General features: G+C 41.7%; 1 protein-coding gene across 2 annotated transcripts in view; it reads right to left on the bottom strand.

The window, feature by feature from the left end:
- Positions 1-15,665, bottom strand: part of PTPN14 (protein tyrosine phosphatase non-receptor type 14) — a 187,848-nt gene that overhangs the window by 139,458 nt on the left and 32,725 nt on the right. The gene's annotated exons all lie outside the window — the stretch shown is intronic.

Here is a 15,665-nt window from a genome sequence, read left to right as displayed (position 1 = left end):
GACAACAGCAGCCAATTAACAGTGTTGTGACAGTTTCAGGTGAACAGCGAAGGGGCTCAGCCATACCTATGCTGCTGCTAAGTCGCTCCAGTCATGTCCGCCTCTGTGCGACCCCATGGACTGCAGCCTACCAGGCTCCTCTGTCCATGGGATTCTCCAGGCAAGAGTACTGGAGTGGGTTGCCATTGCCTTCTCCTAGCCATACCTATACATGTATCATTCTCCCCCAAACTCCCCTCCTGTTCAGGTAGGAACAATTTGCTTTTCAAATTATATTTTCTTTAATAGGTGTTAAAACTCTATAGATTTTATTACAATAATGATATAGAACTAGAAATGACCTGGAAAATTTCGAAAACCAACCCTCATCTTATATGTTCTCATGATTCCATAATGTCATATTAGTTCACGGAGAAAACTGCGATTTTAAGAGATCTACAGTGGCTGTAGATGGGCAATGCTGCTGAAATATTCCAACTTTTATTCACCGGCCTTGATAAAATACCACTGCATCCTCCCACACTTCCCACCCCGCCCCCCACCTCCGGAAACATACAATGAAAGTTTTGGAACATGGAAAGTTAGTTTTGGAAGGAGACCAGATGAGATGGGTACTCAGCTGCGTAGCCTGCCACAGCAAACTTGCACCTTTTTCCTTCCATGCGTCATTGTTCTCACAACCACCCTCCTCCAACAAAAGGCTTATTTATTACAGTAGATCTTAGTCTTAAAAAACCAGAACACTAAGCAAGACATTTACGTTTTAAACACAATTTTTATTTCCTCAGAGACACAGTGAGATCAGTGGTGATGCTCCAAGTTGATCCGCTGGCCCACGTGTTAGACCTACTTTATGTACAAGAGCCCTACACACCAGGTCACACACACAGGATGAGAAGCTGCTCAAATCGGAAATATTGGCAGAATGATTATATTGAGAGGAGCTTATACAGAACACATTCTTATTGCATCAAAGAAAATAAGGACAGCTTCTAAACCAGTGGCACTCAACTCACATGAAGACAACCAAATATAAAACTGCTGGGACGCTCCACCAGTGTCCTCTCTCCCATCTTCAGCGCCTTCCTCTTCCTCCTTCTCTCTTCCTTATGTTACAGGAGTGGTCTTGGCAGCCTACTGATGGTCCCCAAGGTTACAGAGGTGGGGTGATTCCTGCCATATAACCTACACTGTAATGTTTGCTGGTCAAAATATGAGCAAACTCTGTATATACCTCTTTTACCTGCCGAGCTAACCAAAAAACAGTATGCTCCACTGTGTTCTATCATCTAAGAAGTTAGAGCTGTTGCTCTTTTTTCTGAAGGAGTAGAAAGAGATGATGTTAGGAAACTGATGACACAGAAGCTCTTAACTGAACAGGAGCAAGGCAGAGAGAATGAAAGCTGACAAAATACTTGCATATCTAAAGGAAGAATGGCCTCTCCTGACATTTTAAGACCAAGAGTCTCCACTGCACTATTGCATGAAAGAGAGGAAGTGAGGGTGGGTGATTCTGTTCCTTGACAAGATTCAAGGGAAGGAAGGAATGAAGTATAATTAGCAACAATGACGGTGTGTCATCTTCACAAGTGAACCTAAAGGAAAGAGATGCCTACAAGACCTGGAATTTCTCTTGTCCAGCTCACAAAACTAAATAGATCTTGAAGGTTACTTAACAACTCACTTTAGATCAAGCAACGACAGTCTGAGAACTGGGACCATCACCGGTGATGAAGAGATTCCCTCTCCTTAGCCTCATGACAGAAAAGGATGGACACACATCCTGAAAAAAAATCTAAAGACATTACTAAGAGCTAAGAGCTTGGGCTTTGATGTAAGAAAGTCCTAAATTTGAATTCTAAGCTTGAGTTTTAACTAGCTGTAAAATCTTAGGCAAACTATCTTGACTTCTCTGAACCTCAATATTCTCATCTGTAAGATAAAAATAATAGTCACTACACTTCACAGGGTAGAATGCTAAGTCTCTTCAGGTGTGTCCAACTCTTTGGGACCCCATGGATTTTAGCCTGCCAGGCTCCTCTGTCCACGGGATTCTCCACGCAAGAATACTGGAGTGGGTTGCCATTTCCATCTCCAGGGGATCTTCCCTACCCAGGGCTCAAACCCTCTTCTCTTACGTCGCCTGTGTTGGCCGGGTGGGCTCTTTACCACCAGCACCATGACAGATTAAATGAGACAATACATATAAAGCGGTTAGGGTATTCTGACCGCAAATAAACCCTCATGAGTTTTCTATTAATGTATCTATTACAGCTGGAGGAAAGGTGGTAAAAAGTTAGCACTCAAGGAATTCCCCGGTGGTCCAGTGGTTTGGACTCAGGGCTCCCACTGCCAAGGGCCCAGGTTCAATCCCTGCTCACAGAACTAAGATCCCAAAAGCTTCACAGAGCAGCCAAAGACAAAAACAAAAAAAGCACTCAAGAAATAAATAAATTTGAAGGGTGACACTAACAACTAAACTTTATTTGTTAATGTCTGAAAAACAGTAACATTAAGATGAGGCGTAAGAATTAAAGAGTCAAAATGTCTGCAATAACTCAAAGGAATCCAAATAAGAAAGACTGCCATCCATCTACTCCAGGAGAAAACATATTTAAACAAGACTGAACTTATCCAGTTAAGATAGGGCAGGAAAAAAGCTTCACAACATGGTTAGCAAATGCTATTTTAATACTTTTTTCACACCCGCAGACAAACAACACTTCAAGCTTCTTTTCTAAACATAAAAATAAAACTCTCCTGGCATTCTTGGTCCGGAGCTTAGAATGTACTCAGTAATTTTCCATGTCACTTTTGTGCTCACAGATTTAGAAAAGCACTTTAGTGCTTAACAAAAATATTTATGCTCTGAAGTATTTATTGCTTCTGCTTAACTACATCCCGGTGGACAGATGAGAAAGGTATTCAGGAGGAAATGTGGAATAATAGCGTGCAAAGTGTTCTAGAGTAGAAGGTCAAGCCATGGAACATACTTTATAACTGTAACAGGATAGGGCTGGAAGCAGGGTGAGGCTGAGCCCAGGCCCGCCCAGGGAGCTCAGCGCCGGTCCCCGAGGCAAGGAATCCTTGCTCCAGAAGCCACAGACTACACACAGGATCAACGCCAAGTCCTGGAAGTGCTGCCCCTCTGGACCCCTCCAGGGAAAAAGAGGCTGCTTTTACCTGCCCTGCTCCCCAAATATCAAACACATTAGCAAATCAGTAGGTATGCTTCTTTTTTAAAAGCAACATCTTTATTCTCAAATAAAACATTACAGAGGAAAGCAGAACTGACTTGGTGACACCTTCTGAGTCACCCTGACCCCCAGCCCCGAGTCCTGGGACCTCTAAAGTAACCATAAAACACAATCTTTTTAAAGTATTTATTTTAATTGGAGGATAATTACTTTATAAAATTGAGATGGTTTTTGTCATATATCAACATGAATCGACCATAGGCATACATGAGCCCCCTCCCTCCCAAACCACACCCCCTCACCCCACCCCTTCAGGTCTTCACAGAGCGCTGGCCCTGGGTTCCCTGCATCATACAAAAAGTTCTCACTGGCTATCTAATTTACATATGAAACTTTGGGACTCAGTGGGAGGAGGAGATGATTTGACAGAAAACACAATCTGAAAAGACAAACTATTAATAAATGGGAGCTAGAGAAAAACTGGAAGATCCTCAAGAAAAACATATCTAGGACATGTAAATTTCCATCATTCAGTTTTAACTCGGTTTATTATTATACAGAATTGCTTTGGTAAATCATAAAAATTCCATACAAAAATATACCAGTTTTCATGGTTAATCTACAGGGAAAAGGAATAGTAGAGGTCCACCAATCTAGCTCAAATTAAACGTTAAAGTTACAAAACTGTATAGTTTATACGTTATAAATGTGAAGGTATGGTCTTTCCTAAATAAGATCCTGACCTTCAGAAACCATATCAGATTTTATTACATAATCTAAAATTCCTACATGGCTAAAGATAAAGCAGGTTAGAAGACCTGCTGGGGAAAAAATACTTGCAACATATATAACAGACAAAAAGTCAATATCAAAGACATCCTATAAGAAATCAATAAGTAATCAATAAGAAACTAGAAAAATGGGCAATACATAACTGAAAGACACAGGGCTAAGGAGTACATGAAGACATTCAAACACACTAAATTATTAGGGAAGTGTAAATTAGACACATGCAATTATGTAAATTAAGCATAAGTGGTCTGTTGTTTTATTTTTTAACTCTCAAGTTGGAAAAAAATTAGAGACTGACCATTTTCGGTGCCAATGAGGATACAGTGCATTTTATTGGAACAGACACAAGTGAAAGTGAAAGTGAAAGTTGCTCAGTAGTGTCCAACTCTTTGCGACCCCGTGGACTGTAGCCCTCCAGGCTCCTCCGTCCACGGGATTCTCCAGGCAAGAATACTGGAGTGGGTTGCCATTTCCTTCTCCAGGGGATCTTCCCGATCTAGGGATCGAACCCAGGTCTCCCGCATTGCAGGCAGACGCTTTAACCTCTGAGCTACCAGGGAAGCCCAGAACAGAGACAGGTAAGACCCTTTTAAGGGAAATTCGGCACTACCTGGGAAAACGTGTGTGCATGACCTTTAACCCAGTAATTCTACTTCTAGGAATCTATCCTACAAGATTCTACATGTATTTATGTAAAAGGACATAATAGGGAAACCTTGATAAAACTGAAATTGTGTGTGGAACATGGTGCAAACATTTAAAAGAACCAGGATGTATACATACTCACAGGATAAGGAGCTATTACCACATATCTCTGAGTAACAAAAGCCTAATGTTGTCTCTAATTTGTTTTCTTAAAGCTTTCTTTACATTTCACATTGTGTATGCATGTGCATAAAAATAGTTCAGGGAACACATACCCCAAACTGTCAGCTATTGACAGGGTGAAAAAAGGTGAACATAAAACTATATCAGTATGTTGTTCCCAATTTAATTAAAAACACATACAACCACATGCACACATGCAGGAATGCACATACCTGTGTACACACACAACACAGAAAAGGACAAGACAAGTGATACAGGGATTACTCTTGGGTAGAAGGATGCTGGGTGGTTTTTAATTTTTTGCTTTAAAATTTTTTCTATATTTCTACAACAATAATTATTACTCAAAAATTAATAAAAAAGATACAGTAGCAATAGTCTTCAATAGTCATAAAGATTAACTGATTGACATTTTCATTAAAACTATTAGCTCTTAAAGGAGCTACATGAAGCACTGATCACATTTCTTAGTATGTGTCCAAAAATAAAGCAACATTTCAAAAAATTGTTTAAAACATATGATTTCCAATTTAAATTTAATGCACTTTATCTCTGCCCTCAAAAGAAAACATCAAAGCCAACACTTTACATGGTAAAATTATCTATTTGTATGAACTCAGAAAGTCTGCTAAAGTTCCCGTCACTATAATTTTTTAAATGGTTAACATGTCAAACTCTCTGTAAAGTTGTTAGTTATGTTTATGAGAGTTATGTCTGTTAGTCGCTCAGTGGTGTCTATTCCCTGTGACCCCATGGATTGTGGTCTTCGAGGCTCCTCTGTCTATAGACTTGTCTATAGACTTCTCCAGGCAAGAATATTGAAGTGGGTAGCCATTCCCTTCTCCAGGGGACCTTCCTGACCCAGGGATGGAACCTGGGTTGTTATATGACTTCTAATTCAAAATTTCAAAAAATGACTATAAGACAGACAACTCCTAAAAGGAAAATAATGTTCAGTTCCGTTTGTCTCCAAATACAGAAAACACTCTTCCTATTACAGGAAACTCAACTTCAAAAGCCACTGCATGTCCTGCAGGAACTCTTCCTCCTGGGGACACAAATGTACCAGCCACTTGAGGAGGCAAAGGGCAAGTCCGACCTGCCAGTGTCTGCCCGCAACTCCGTGTGACGTTTTCTCACGGAAGGCGACGAGTCACAATTCCAGTCGAGGGCATCTCGGCTTTACGCTTAATTCCAAGACACCAGCATGGATGTGCCCAAGCACAAAAGTTCTCTGAAGAATATTCTCCCAACTCAGTACCATCTACTTATATATCCATGTTGCTGGTATATTTGTGACCATCATGAAAGGCACCTTGATTTTTAGGAGCCTGGAACAAAAGGGCATAGTCACAACCCAGCTTCCCAAATAAAAGGCACCATATATCTGCCTCACTCCCTGGCCAGTCAAATCTGCAGTTTCCTTTAAAACCTACCCAAGGAGGCTCCAATCTTGTTCAAACACCCCCAGCTTCCCACGTTCTTCCATACGGCTCAACTTCACCTCTCCTAAGCACTCTCTACTTGAGGGCTCTCGTAATCAGAGCCACCCCTGCAGGAATACCATCTTTCTCCATCTCATTAATGAGCTACCATCTGAGCCACCAGGGAAGCCCTTCTCCATCTCAGTAAATGACAAGAGATGGTTCCTAATATAAGTGGCTTGAAGACAAGTGGCTTCCGGGATACAGTGTTTACTGAATAAATCTCTCGAGAAGTACAACATCCTGATGCTGTCAGGACCACCGAGGGACAGGCAGAAATGAATGTCCAGCAATCAGTTCATCACTGGTCTCACCAGATTTCCATGTCAATAAGGAACCTTGGTTATCACAGGAGCAGATGAAGGGCTAACTTGTTACAGCCTATCTAAGGTCTTTATGAGAAAGTCTGAAAGAAACCTAAAGCCAGCCAGGACTGCTCTGGCCTGGAACAACCACATCTATAGGGCATGTGGTGCCTTAGATCCTCGTGTTATGAATATGAGGAAAGCATATATTCATTCCAGAGACCGAGTGTGAACCTTAGAGGAAAGACAAAGGAAAACCTCTGGTACTTGGTAATTATTCATTAATGTGAGAAGCTATGTCAGACACTAACAATGAAGGATTTAACCATGCTCAAGACTAGTTAGAGAAAACTAACTAGAGTAAAGATTAAAATGTATTCTAATTGATAGGCTGTGCAGTTTTAAATCAATACCAACGTTCAAGGAATATCATGGCAAATAATTGAGATTCATCTGGCAGAACTGGGCAAAAATGTTAAAATTTCTTTTCATATTTTAACAGTATTACAGTGTGGTAATAATATTATGGTCTCATAAACCAGAAGAGAGCCGATTAAACAGAAAAGTTAATCAGTAAAAACACCATAAAAATTCTATGAACAAGAAGCTATAAACTCTTCAAGAAGGGACACTATTTATATTTATCCCTGTTGAACTTCTACCTAACACTGTTTATGGAACATATTAGGAGCTTAACAAACACTTAAGAAAATGAACTGGGATCACCAGGTGTAATATAGAGAAAAATTAACTTAAAGCCATTTTCCATGCCATATACTCAATTTTAAGAGCAACTGTTATGACAGGTTCTTATTATGTTGGTTAAGAGTCTGGGCTTTAGAGACAGAGATCTGAGTTTAATTCAGTTCCCTTTCTTACTAGGCAGGCAAATGATGGACACTTTATAAGCTTGTTTTCCCAGGGGCAAGATAAGCCTCCTCTTGCTACAATACAACTCACAAAGGGACAAGAATTATACAAGAAAAATATGGGAACTGAAAAATAATTTATATTACACATGTTAATCATTTAAAAGCTAAGGAAAAGGATAGGCATTTTAATCTAAACTTTGGGGGAAATATAGCATTTGAAGGTCTAAGAATTAGAACAAATTATGAAAACCAAAGGCAGAGTTATTTGACTGTGTGGAAGTGTTCCATAATCAAACATAACACAGCAATGTTAAAAGTAATAGTATCACAGAAAATATGTATGTGGAAAACATAAAAGAGACAGTGTTATCACTCACACCAATTATTCACATAGGAGGTAACCAGATGACCATTAGTGTTTTAACAAGACAGTAGAAAGATCAGATGAGACTTTGTTGAAATTTGTAATTTAAAAAACCTAATAATGACTGTATATAAAATAGATGAACAACAAGATCTTACTGTATAGCACAGGGAACTATATTCAATATCTTATAATAACCTATAGTGAAAAAGAATATGAAAAAAGAATATATGTATATGTATAAGTGAATCACTTTGCTGTATACCAGAAACTAACACAACATTGTAAATCAACTATGCTTCAATTTAAAATTTTTTTAAGTATATTATTGGTAATATATATTATTAGTTTGTTTTGTAGCCTAACCCTATAAAAGTAAACAAAGGATCTCAACAGAAAATTTCAACCAAAAAAACCCCCAAAATCCAGTTAACAGAGGAATTCTGAGTTTTAAATCAAAAGTAAGATTTAAATACAATTTTGTTAAAAATAAACAAGAGCATTAACAATAAGACGGCAAGCACTATTTAGGGTTTTCTATGACACTATTCTAAATATTTTGTAAGAAATAACTCCTTACATCTTCAAAATAACCTCTGACAATACATAAGAGGTAATCTGACCTAAACTTACACCCAGGATTGGGGCTGGCATGGAGAAAGATGTTGCAAGACATTTCAGGCATGACTTCTTTGACATACCTCAGTAATCAGAAGACTAAAGCTTATGTAAACACAGTCATAAATTTATTGCCAGCTGCCCCTCTTCCATTCTTATCTCCAATATGCAGGTATATAGTTACAAGACAAGATAAACTTTAAAAATAGACTTTAAGGAGCAGAAAAATAAAATCCAGCATTGCACTGTCACTTCAAACCTTGGTTTAGAACTGTTATATGTCCACCAACTCCCCAGGGGCTCATTCTTTCCTCTCAAAGCAAAGTGCAGCACCTTTATATGTGGCCCTGTGCGCCTAGCAGTATAATGCTAAAAAAATCTCACAGAAAATGTACATGTGGAATACACAGATGAAACAGTGCTATCATTCTTATATCAATTATTTACACAGGCTGTAACCAGATTTCAAGTTTTCTAATAAGATAGCAGAAAAACCAAATGAGATGTTATTGAAATTTGTAGTTGGGGCGATCAGCAAAAATCATGTGACATATTTAGCTGCAGGAAGAGGAGAGACTAACATCAGCAATAATTACGTGTTGTTTAATTTTATCTGCATATAGAATATTTCTACCTGTCTGGGAGCAAATATACCTGACATACCTACTTCAACAAGGTTGCCTTATGTCTTTTTACTTATTTATCTTAGCTTACAGTTGAGTCTCTGAGCCTTCCCAGTAAGGACAAGCCTAGGGCAACGGCTGGTTTCTGGGGCCCTTTGTTGTTCAGTCGCTCAGTCACTTCTGACTCTTTGCCACCTCAGGGACTGCAGCACGCCAGGCTTCCCTGTCCTTCATGATTGCCCAGAGCTTGCTCAAATTCATCTCCATTGAGTCAGTGATGCCATCCAACCATCTCATCCTCTGTCTTCCCCTTCTCCTCCCACCTTCAATCTTTCCCAGCATCAGGGTCCTTTCCAATGAGTCAGCTCTTCACATCGGGTGGCCAAAGTATTGGAGCTTCAGCTTCAGCATCAGTCTTTCCAATGAATATTCAGGGTTGATTTACTTTAGGACTGATTGGTTTGATCTCCTTGCAGGCCAAAGGACTCTCAAGAGTCTTCTCCAACACCCAGTTCATAAACATCAATTCTTCGACACTCAGCCTCTTTTTACAGTCCAACTCTCACATCCATCCATGACAAGTGGAAAAACCATAGCTTTGACTAGACAGAACTTTGTCGGCAAAGTAATGTCTCTGCTTTTTAATAAGCTGTCTGGGACTCTACCCATTTTGAATACAGAACTTTCTTGTCCTGGGGAAGTTTGAGAAATAGGGAAGTCAGGTACCTTGCCCCAACTGCAGAAGTACGAAATGGTCATTAGAATGCCGTCAGTGACGTCACCCCTTCCCAATTCCTTCCCACTAGTTCTGGAAGTGAGGGAGAGTCAACTTGAGACTGAAGTCTTTCAACCGACATTGCAGAACCGAAGCACAGCCACTGCCTTCACCTGAGCTCCACCTCTGAGATGACCTTCATACTTACATTGGAGGAGTGAAGAAATACACGAGGATTATGACTCCGGTCAATTGCCATTTAGCCAAAGACCATTTCTCTCAGTTGCTGCATGCAAGCATTTTGTCCAGCCCTGGCAGTGGGGAGCTGCCCAAAACCTATTACGACTGAGAACCTGCTTCTCATTGGGAGCTCCTGATGCATGAGTCTTACCCGATCCTTAGAGCAATGTTCTGGAAGTCTGTTTTCTTCCCACGGAACCAAAACTGCCTCCTGCCCTCTATCACTTTCATAACTGTCACACCAACTTAAAGCACCCAAAGGATAGGCATCACTGAAACAGGGTTCTCAGAAGCAGGAAGTCCACAGACTGATATCCCAGCCCCAACTCTGAACGTAAAAGGTAGCACACCCATCAGCCACGGAATAGTATTCACACACTTCCACTAGATTACATAGTTCCAAGGTACTATTCTGCTTGGAGATGGCTGAGTTCTATCCATCAATGGGGAGACAAACAGGTAAACAAGATTTATTAGACGAATGGAATAGGTCAAGAGTCCTGGGGAATCTGTCTGCATGAGGAAAGGTACAGACTGTCTCTGAAGGACAGTAGAATCAGCTCAGTTTGAAGAAAAATACCAACCTTAGAGTAAGGAAAAGGGCTTGGTATTACACACACTGGGGGTGAAGGAGGTTGACTTGAGTCTCCAGTGCATTTAACTCGACAGGAGGTGACACCATGCCCAAGAGTCGGAATATGGAAGAAGGAAGAGGTTTCAGGAGAAAGTCAATGCATGTGTGTGACACTCTGAGTTTGATATTTGCAGTCAATCCCATGGAAAATCCAGGGGCAGCTGGAACGCAGCTGCCCTGAAGACAGAGAGAAGAGTTACAGCCAAACTTGGAAATCAGTGACAGGAGAACAGAGTTCACTTGCTAGACCACACCTGCACTCACAGCTAAGCAGCAGAGAAGAACCCCCAAAGGACAGTGGCAGGGAACACCCAGGGGAGGAGAAACATCACTGGGGCCCAAGGAGGTAATGCTTCAAGGAGGCAGCCAAGGTCCATGTCAAATTCCAAAGGAAGGTCAAATCAGATGAGAACTGAGAAATACGCCCTGTGGCCATTAGGAGATGGCCAGACCCTCTCCAAAGACAGGGTCCAAGGTGAGGTGGGGCTGCCAGCATCTGCATGGAACCAAAGTCTGAATGTGAGATGCAGCCAGCCCGCAGAACTTTCTCAAAAACCATTACCTACAAAGAAAAGGGTGCCCAGTCTCTCTCTTTTAATTTTAAGGGTTTATAATAAACAAAATATATTCCAACCTGGACTCAACTATCAGTTTAGAACACATTTACAAGGAACTCAGTAAGTAAGGGTTTTCTCAATGGCTTAGCAAGTAAAGAATCTGCCTATAATGCAGGAGACAGGAGATACAGGAGACATGGGTTTGATCCCTGGGTGGGGAAGATCCCCTTCATAGGAAATGGCAACCCGCTCCAGTATTCTTGCCTGGGAAATCCCAAGGACAGAGGAGTCTGGTGGTCACAGTCCACAGGGTCGCAAAGATTTGGACACAGCTGAGCACACGACATGACAACAAGCTCTCAGGAGTAAATCCAAGCCAGACAGACGCTGGTCATGTCAGCCATGCATCCTCGGCTCAGACAGCACACAAACTGCAGAGAGGAAATTAAGAACAACTGCTTAGCAAGGTTACTAAGAAAGGAAACCAGGACCCTGATGATAATGACTATGGAACCATTAACACCACTAAGGATCAACTTCTCAGAACTGGCAAAAACTAATCTTCAGCCCAGGTTCATTTTTTCTTTTTAAAGATAAAGACTCTAATGTTTATAGATTGCTCTTAAGTAGACAAGAGCACCAAAAGCTTCAGCTGGACATAACACATGGTAGATCTGAGACTTCTCATCATGGAACAGGCATTCTGTCTGGTGCCCACCACTCAGTAACCAGCAGTGAGGGGGCTGACTCCTTATCCAACCCAACTCAAACAACCCCTGTGAGGAGACGGAGGCCTCAAACTTCTCTTTGCTTCTTTGCTGTTGTCGTTCAGTAGCTAAGTCGCATCCGATTCTTCGTGACCCTACGGACTGCAGCATGCCAGGCTTCCCTGTCTTTCTTTCTTTGCTTTTATTTTTCACCTTTTTCAGTCCAGATGACTGGTCTCCGTCAATAAGAAAGTCTCACCGTCATACGCAGCACAGCAGACAAAAAGACACACCATCTGCTCACACCAGCACTATTTTTTTTTCATATTTTGCACTGAGGAAAGGGCCCTTTGAGATGAATCCCTAGCGAAACAGCTGTGATAGAGTTAACTAAAAACTCAGAAGCAACCATTCTGCTAGTCCTGAAAAAAAAAACACCAAACTATTCATAGATAGCACCTGCTTTCTTTGCAAGGAATGAGTCATAAAATGTCTGTGCGATGTAAATTTTATTTGCGAAAGAAAGAAAAAACCCTTCACAGTCTCACATATTTAAGAGAACAAACTATGGATGGTAGATGGTCTGAGTCAAAGGTAAGGAATGGTTAACCATTAGTCATTCTGAGCTGTAGGTCTCATCAAAGATTAGGTGTTATGTCTGGCATGCTGTAGGAGTTAACCATTAACCGACTGCCTCACAAAAGCCTTGACAATCCTTCCCAGCCTTCATGTCTGTGAACCAGACAGTGAAAAGGCAGGAATGCCTCCTGTTTCTAAGGCTGCAGATATGGTTAATCCCACAGCAATGCTCAATCAATAAAGAACATCTCAGAAGTTAAGACCTCTTAACATATGTACCTTTTTTCAATTAATCCTGAGTCAGGAGAGGTTCACTCCGTAATATTAAATTCTAGAATGAAAATCTCAAGAGGTGTACATAATACCTTTTAACCCTGAAACTACAAATTAGCTGTCACAGACTTAAATTTAGTCTTCTCTGGGATTTGAGAGTTTTAGACTTTACCACTGTTTTCACAGTAAAGAATCCAGCTACAATGCAGGAGACCCGAGTTTGATCCCTGGGTCAGGAAGATCCCCTGGAAGAGGGCATAGTAACCCACTCCAGTAATCTTACCTAGAAAATTCCATGGACAGAGGAGCCTGGTGGGCTCCAGACCATGGGGTTGCAAAGAGCAGGACATGACTGAGCATCTAACACCTCACCACGTTGATTCCATCAAATCTGTTCAATCATTACCAACTAGCAATGCAGCACAAGGAAAGATCATTCATTCATTTACGTTTCTTATGTGGCTACTTCAGTTTATCCATCCTTTCTAAATACACTAAGCTCTGCCACTATGAGATGGTTCAGTTTTCTGGGGAAAAACAAAAAGTTCACAGTCACTTCAACTTTTCCTTCTTTACCTACTATATGCCAGGCACTGTTCTTAAAGCTGTGAATACGGCAGTACACACAACAGATTAAAGATCTTGTTTACATTCTGTTGTTCTGTTTGACCGAGATACTTTTATTTTAGACTCTGAATTTGTTGCCCCTATTTAAAAACCAAGATGTGTGTGTGTGTGTGCTAAGTCACTTCGGTCAAGTCTGACTCTTCGTGACCCTATGGACTGTAGGCCACCAGGCTCATACGTCCGTGGGATTCTCCAGGCAAGAATACTGGAGTGGGTTGACATGCCCTCCTCTAGGGGATCTCCCCAAGTCAAGGATCGAACCCATGTCTCTTACGTCTCTTGCACTGGCAGGCAGGTTCTTTAAGTACCATTAGTGCCACCTGGAAAGCCCAGAAATCAAGATATCTCACCACAAAATACAGATACCATTAGCTCATGAAAAAACAAAAAATTTGATAGCAGTGGCCTGAATTTCAGCCTAGCACCAAGGAGGTGGGACTGCAGTGGCTACTGCATTGACAGGGCAAGGACTCTGGTTTGGCTGTGGTCCTCACCGCCCCCTATGTGACTGCAGCTCTGCTGCCTTCATTCATTCTTCCTGCCTTGCCCTGGAGGCACGGAATCTATAATCTGCACTGGATTTTGCACCTGAAGTCAGACTTCACAGAGTCTGAATTCCATATGTGCCACCACTAGCTATGCAACTTGAGCTAATCACTCTAAGTCAGTTGCCTCATCTGTAAAATGAAGTGTACGTATTTACTTCATAGGATTGTCCCAGAAATTAGATGAGACAAGGTATGCAAAGCGTCTAGCACAATGCTTGGCACAGAGTAAGTCCTCATTAAATACTTGCTATTTTTATTGTGTGTGTGTTTGTTATTACTCTCATCACCATCACCATCCTTATTACGGCAAGGAAAACAACTAAAACATGCAGGAAATTCTAGGACCCATCCAGTTGTGAAAGACTCCTCCCCTGCACCACTCCTAGGCCGACAATTTTTCTCTTTTCTCTCCTGTTTTTATTTTATCAGTTCGGTTACTCAGTCGTGTCAGACTCTTTGCTACCACTGCAAAGACTGCAGCGTGCCAGGCTTCCCTGTCCATCACCACCAACTCCTGGAGTCTGTTCAAGCTCATGTCCATTGAGTCGGTGAGGCCATCCAACCATCTCATCCCCCGTCGACCCCTTCTCCTCCTGCCTTCAATCTTTCCCAGCATCAGGGTCTTTTCTAATGAGTCAGTTCTTCGCATCAGGTGGCCAAAGTATTGGCGCTTCAGCATCAGTTTTTCCAATGAATATTCAGGAGGATAATTTTGAGAGTTGACTTAGGAAAATCAGGTGGTCTTTTACCATCTGGCCAAACCCAGGCAACAAATTCCAGAACAGCAAGCATATTCAACCTGTAACCCCAGGGAGCAAATTAACAGTCTTAAATTGTTCTTAAACAGGGGAAAATACCGCATTTTAAAGGGCAATAAACCTAGCTCCTGAAATAGACTCCCAAGCTCTCTGCAAAATATCATCAGGCGACCCTGAGTTTAGAATGTGCAGCACATATGAGTCCTGTTGATATATCAGAACCACTCTGGGCCACTCACACTCCTTCCCCACAGCTGGATTATTGGGGGAAAAACTTTTCCAAGCTACAAAATGAACTTAGGGCTGTTACAGATAGGCAACTAGGAACCAGCAATTTCCCAAGTGAAAAGCCACCTAAGGAATTTGTTATGCAGATTCCAAGGCTTCACTGAAGAGTGTGATTCCCCATGTCCAGGGTTCCTTGCAGGAACCTACTTTTTTGGTTTTCTTTCCTTTTTTTTTTTTTTTTTTTCCTGGCTGATAAGCATGATTTTCAGAATCTCAGTTCCCTGACTAGGGATTGAGCCCAGGCCGTGGCAGTAAAAGCCTGGAATCCTAAGCACCAGGCCACCGGGGAACTCCAAGCAGGAAACTAGGTTTAACGAGCCGCCAGGTGAGCAAATCTGGGAGTGTGATGATTTACCAGTGTATGTCTACTCCACCATTTGATCCAGCAGTCACCACCCCCACATCCGCTCACCAACTGCTGCACTGCGCACAAAGCCACACATTCAAGGCTCCAAAAGAGACAAGCTGTGCACCCTCAGGCCCTCACACGGCAGCATCCCAGGCTCAGCCTGAGGACCAGAAAAGGCCCTAGAGGCTTAGTGTAAGTCACAGACTGAGCAGCAGCCCTCTTAACCCTGTTTAGTCTCCTGGCAGTGACTCCCCTCCAGTCAACCATAGCTCTCTCTCCACCATGGAGAGGCAGAATTAGCAAGAAA

The sequence above is a fragment of the Budorcas taxicolor genome, chromosome 16 (genome assembly GCF_023091745.1).
Source record: "Budorcas taxicolor isolate Tak-1 chromosome 16, Takin1.1, whole genome shotgun sequence".
Lineage (NCBI taxonomy): Eukaryota > Metazoa > Chordata > Mammalia > Artiodactyla > Bovidae > Budorcas > Budorcas taxicolor.
Note: the sequence above shows the minus strand (reverse complement) of the source record. Positions and strands in the feature narration are given on the sequence as shown.